This window comes from Neovison vison, chromosome 2, assembly GCF_020171115.1.
Source record: "Neovison vison isolate M4711 chromosome 2, ASM_NN_V1, whole genome shotgun sequence".
Lineage (NCBI taxonomy): Eukaryota > Metazoa > Chordata > Mammalia > Carnivora > Mustelidae > Neogale > Neogale vison.
The window spans coordinates 82335151-82341036 of NC_058092.1; the positions used below are offsets into that span (position 1 = coordinate 82335151).

Consider the following 5886-nt stretch of genomic DNA (forward strand, 5'->3'; position numbering starts at 1 on the left):
CAGTGTGATGGCCTTTTAGCATGGTTATAGAGTTAGCTAGTAAACACCATGAGAGGATAGGGTTCTGGCATAGAACATGAAGTATATTCTTAAACCAGAAGCCAATATTTAGCACTTCTCTCCTATGGCCAGAATTAACAGATCCAGGGATCAAATTATACAGGTGAAGATGGTCCTTCTCAATATTATGCCAATAACCTACCAGAGGAGGTTTTTCTTCCCTTCAAATTTGCTTTTGGGAATGTTAGTCTCCAACAGAGGAATGCTGGTATCCAATAATGAAACTGTGTATCCACTAGGATACAAAGTCATAGTCATCTTAAATTAAAAGCTGAGATTGCCTTCTGAAATTTTTGGATCCTTGCACCATGTAACAGATAAAAAGGACATCACTGAATAGTCTGATGACAGATCATGATTACAAGTGGAAATTGGGCTGCTGCTATCCAATTGGTACAAACTTACTGGAGGCGGAAAATTCACTGCGGCATTTTAGTATTCTGTGAGCTCAATAATTCTGAACTACAGAAAACTATGATAATCCAATAAAAATGGGATCACTAAGGACTCAAATCCTACAGGAATAAAGGTTTGGGTCACCTCACCAAATAAAAAACACTATCCACCAACATGGATAACAATGGGAACAAAAAATGCATTGTGGAAGGCTGCAACCCAACTTAAGCTCCATGATTATCTACAGAAGTAGAGTCGATAGCAGCTATGTTTTGTGTTGTGACATATGTTATATTTTATGTTTTTAACTCTTATCTGGAACATATTAAAACTCCTACAAATCCAAGAAACAAATAGATAACCCAATAGAAAAATAGGAAGGAGGGCCAACGAGGCACTTTTCAAAAGCAGCAATCTAAATGACAAATAATATAAAAAGGAGCTCAACTTTGCTGTGATAAATGCAAATTAAAATCATTAAGTGATACCACCGTACTCAAACTAGTATGACTAAAGATTTTTTTTTTTAATGACAATACTAAGTTTTGGCAAGGAGAGGGCAATGGAAAATTCTGCTAACGGGAGTCTCAGCTGACTTAATCACACTGAATATTCTTCAGCTTTACTAACAAAAGCTGAGCAGACACAAACCCTATATCCTGGCAGGTCATTCCTATGTATAAATCAATACAATTACAGGCTTGTGTGCAATAACACGTGTTCAAGAACAGTAAAAGCAGTGATTTTTCTAATATTCCCCCCAAAAAAAGTCCTTAAATAAACTGTGGTATAGTCTTTCAATGGAATAGTATACATCAATGAAATGAGCAAAGTACAGGTACAGGGACAAATTTTACAAACATGAAATTGAGCAAGAGAAGCCAGACAAGAATATATCCTATATGATTCCATTTGAAATTCTGAAAACATTTAACATTAAACTGTAGCATTCAGAAATACAACTTTAAGGACGTTTTACCCTATGTGGCATGATAATGATTACCTTTAAAAGATAACAATTTACCTTTAAAATGTAGTTATCACTGGCGCCTGGGTGGTTCAGAGGGTTAAAACCTCTGCCTTTGGCTCAGGTCATGATCCCAGCGTTCTGGGATCGAGCCCCGCATCAGCCACTCTGCTCAGTGGGGAGCCTGCTTACCCCCCCCCCGCCTGCCTCTCCGCCTACTTGTGATCTCTCTCTCCATGTCAAAAAGATAAATAAAATCTTAAAAAAAAAAAAAGTAGTATCACTACCAAACTTACAGAAAAAAAAAGTACGATGAGGAAAAATATAATCAATTGTATGAAAACAAATTAGGTAATTTACAGGAAAAAGACAAATTTCTAAAAACAAATTACTGAACTGACTCAAAAGGAAACAGAAAATTTTATATCTATAACATATAAAGGTTGAATTGTAATTTTAAAACTTCCCACAAAGCCAAGTCCAGAATCAGACAACTTCTGACATTTAAGTATGCGTTAATACCAACCCTTCACAGGCTTTTCAAAAAAAAAAAAAAAGGAAAAGGCAACATTTTCCAATTCATTCTATGAGCCCAGTTACCCTGATACCCAAAACCAAAGATGTCACAAAGAAGGGGAAAAAAAAAACAAAAAACAAAAAAAAAACTAGCACACATACTTTTATCCGCCGGAGACCCATCAGCTGCGACCGGATGGATGCTCTATTGGAGTCCTGAGCGGAAGCGCCTGCTTACGTCAGTGCGTCAGTGCGTGCTCACGCTCACCAGAGGTAAGGCCTCCCAGGCTTCTCGTCCCGCGCCACCTTCTCACCCCACCCGGTTCTCTGTGAGCCTCCTCACTTTCTCGCCTCAGGTGCTAAGAACCCCAGCACCGTGCACGTTCTGCGTCATGTGGGCCCCAGGAGCCTGTGTGAGAAAGTCAAACTGAGCAGTTTCGGAGCTGCAGAGAGCAACTAAGGCGGATCAAGCTCACTAAGGCGGGTCAAGCTCACCATGCCCGCAGGAACAAGAGAGGTCAGGTAGTACCGGCCAGAGGGGGCTTTCGTGGTTATACAGCTTGACTGACAGGCTTATGTGGATCAGGGAAGACCACGGTGAATGGGGCTTAGGAGGAGTATTTGGTCGGCCATAGTATTCCACGCTATACTTGGATATAAACAGGGGTAACAGTCACTGAGGTCTCCATAAAAATCTTGGCTTTAGTCTTAAAGACAGAGAAGAGAATACTCCGTGCGTTCCACAAGTTGATAATTGGTTGCAGATACTGGCTTAGCGTGAGTCACAAGTTTTCTATAACTTATACTCTAGGGGTGCCTGGGTGGCTCAGTGGGTTAAAGCCTCTGATTTCGGCTCAGGTCATGATCTCAGGGTCCTGGGATCGAGCCCCACGTGGGGCTCTCTGCTCAGCTGGGAGCCTGCTTCCTCCTCTCTCTCTGCCTGCCCCTCTGCTTACTTGTTTTCTCAGTCTGTTAAATAAATAAATAAAATCTTTAAAAAAAAAAAACAAAAAAAACACACCTATTCTCAAGAGAGCAACAATGCAAGGTAAATTCCTAAAGATTTACCTTTTTTTAAACTTTTTATTTAAATTCTAGTTAGTTTACATGTACAATATTGGTTTCAGGAGTAGAATTTCGTGGTTTACGTTTTGTTTTTGTTTTTGTTTTTTTGAAGTATTCATTCATGCTCCTCTGCATGTTTGTTATGCAGAGATGTCAAAGGGCGCAACAAAAAAAGCACAGGGCAGGGGAAATTAAAGGTTTCACTGGAATTGATTCTGAATAAAAGAAAGAAAGGAAGGAATGAAGGAGGAAGGAAGAAAAGAAAGAAAGAAACAGAGGCCCCTTAATTGTTGCTGAAAACAGACTCCTGTGATGTAAATGACTGTGTCCAACAAGTTATGGAACTTCTACAGGAATGGGATAATGTACCTGTAGATGCCACTTATTAAGCAAAAGAACTGTAGGTGCTAGAAAAGAAACCTTAAACTGGCAAAAACAGATGCAGAAATTTTACCAATATTGAAAATTAATAAAACGGAAATACAGTGGGTGCAAGTTTTAGCAGAAGACTGGGAAACCCCACTGAATGGCTTTATGAGAGGGGGGTGGTCCTTGTAATGGGGGTCCTTGCAGTGCCTTCATTTTCTTTGTCTTATGGATGGAGGTATCATTAACTGGGCATTGCCTATGGTTCTGACAACTAGTCAGGAAGGTAAGAGGCTGGATGACTGATCTGCATTTGTTCTGATGTAGGAGGGCCACTGTATAGCTATTCTTCACAAGCTAAAGTTTGTTGAGCACAGAAAAGAGGGTTGTGGTGCCAGACAGTGGGAACAACATGCAAGAACTACCCTTACATTAAGATGGTTATGGAACAGGGAGATTGGCTGACTAGAGATCTTTAAGCCTTGAACTGAATTTATTGGGATGATGGTTTTGATGAGCATCGTTTTACTCCTATTGAGCTACAGCTAATACTAGAAAATATGAATGCTGAGGCTGTCATTGTATTTCAATTATGCAACCCAGTGCATGCTAGGTTGGGTGTAACTTTATGTTCTAGACAGGCTCTATTAATGCAGGATACCTATAAGCAACTTCTGGAGGGTGGCTATAGACATCCTGTCCTTCTTCTTCCCCCTCTTGGTTCCTAGACAAAGAACAGTGGTGTTACTTTGATGTGGTGTGTGAGCGGGATTCTTCAGCACTAGAGGAAGGAGTTCTATATCCTAACACAATAGTAGTGGCCATCTTCCCACCTCCTACTATGTATATAGGACCAACTGGAGTCCAGTGGTATTAGAGACCATGGATGACTGCAGGAGACAATGTTAACATTGTTGGACAAGAGCCTACTGGCATGCCTTATTCAGAAACAGGGACGGATCTTTATGAGCCAACTTATGGCACCAAAGTGCTAACAGTGGCCTCTGACCTAATCATCTTGAAAACAGTACCCTTCTGAGTTGCAGGTTATAAGAAAAAGAAGTTTACAGACTACTATGACCCTGAACACCAATAAGACTTTGAATTTATTTCAGGAACTTGAATGTGCAAACTTGCCGGAGAAGGCCAGAAACCTCCTGAAGGTTTCATGGCTCCCAAGACCTGGACCGTGATGAAGTAATACTACAAATCCTTAGAGAAAACTTAAGCTGTTAACCCAGTCAAATCACCTTTGACACTTCACTGAATAACAAGAGGGGACCACAAGTATCTTCAACACTCCTTATAGGTAACATTTCTATAATAAAATTTTAAAATCCTATCTTTTTATATTATGCTTCTACCTCGTGATTTTTTTCAAGCTATTATATTAGTTATAACCAATTATAAATATATTGAATCTCACTTTTCATCCCCTGTAAACAGAAAGAAAAGTCCACTAAACAGTAAATTTGGCTAGAACTTTGTTCATTGAATTTTATAAGACACCTCTAACAATTAGATATTTTTCTACATTAAAAATATAATTTTGGGGCGCCTGGGTGGCTCAGTGGGTTAAGCCGCTGCCTTCGGCTCAGGTCATGATCTCAGGGTCCTGGGATCGAGTCCCGCATCGGGCTCTCTGCTCAGCAGGGAGCCTGCTTCCTCCTCTCTCTGCCTGCCGCCTCTCTGCCTACTTGTAATCTCTCTCTGTCAAATAAATAAATAAATAAAATCTTTAAAAAAAAAAAAAAAATATAATTTTGGGGCGCCTGGGTGGCTCAGTGGGTTAAGCTGCTACCTTCGGCTCAGGTCATGATCCTGGGGTCCTGGGATCGAGCCCCACATTGGGCTCTCTGCTCAGCCGGGAGCCTGCTTCCTTCTCTCTGCCTGCCTCTCTGCCTGCTTGTGATCTCTCTCTGTCAAATAAATAAATAAAATCTTTAAAAAAAAAAAAAAAAAAAAATATAATTTTTTTCTTCCTTCTTTCTGATCAACTATTGATCTTCAGCTGTTATAATCTAAAGTATTCATATGATCTGAGGTAAGCCCCAAATGAAATTTTTTATTCAATAAAATTAAACTTTTTGGCTTCTTAAAAAAGAAAAGACAGAAGGGAGGGAAGGAAGAAGGAAGAAAACAAAGATCAATATCCCCCATGAATATAGATGCAAATCCTCCACAAAATACTAGCAAACTAAATATAGCAATAAATGAGAAGAATTATATACCATAACCAAGTAGAATGTATCCTAAGAATGAAAAGCTGTTTTAGCATCAAAATCAATTAATGTAATACATCACATTAATATCATAAAGACTGAGACTTGAGGTCCCATTAAGTTGAAAAGGTTTTCCTTTTCCTATTTGATTCCATCTCCACAAATCTTTCCAATAATTCCCATTCTCTAATTTGTATCTTTCTGTTCCTTGAAACCAAAGAATCTTTGAATAAGAATCAAGGTATTTGTCCCTCTTTAGTCACTCAAACTCAAAATATCCCTGTGATAGAAATG

At 39.4% G+C, this 5886-nt stretch overlaps 1 pseudogene; it reads left to right on the plus strand.

Annotated features, from left to right (window-relative positions):
- Positions 1 to 2139: 2139 nt before the first annotated feature.
- Positions 2140 to 4598, plus strand: LOC122899160 (annotated as a pseudogene).
- Positions 4599 to 5886: the final 1288 nt, after the last annotated feature.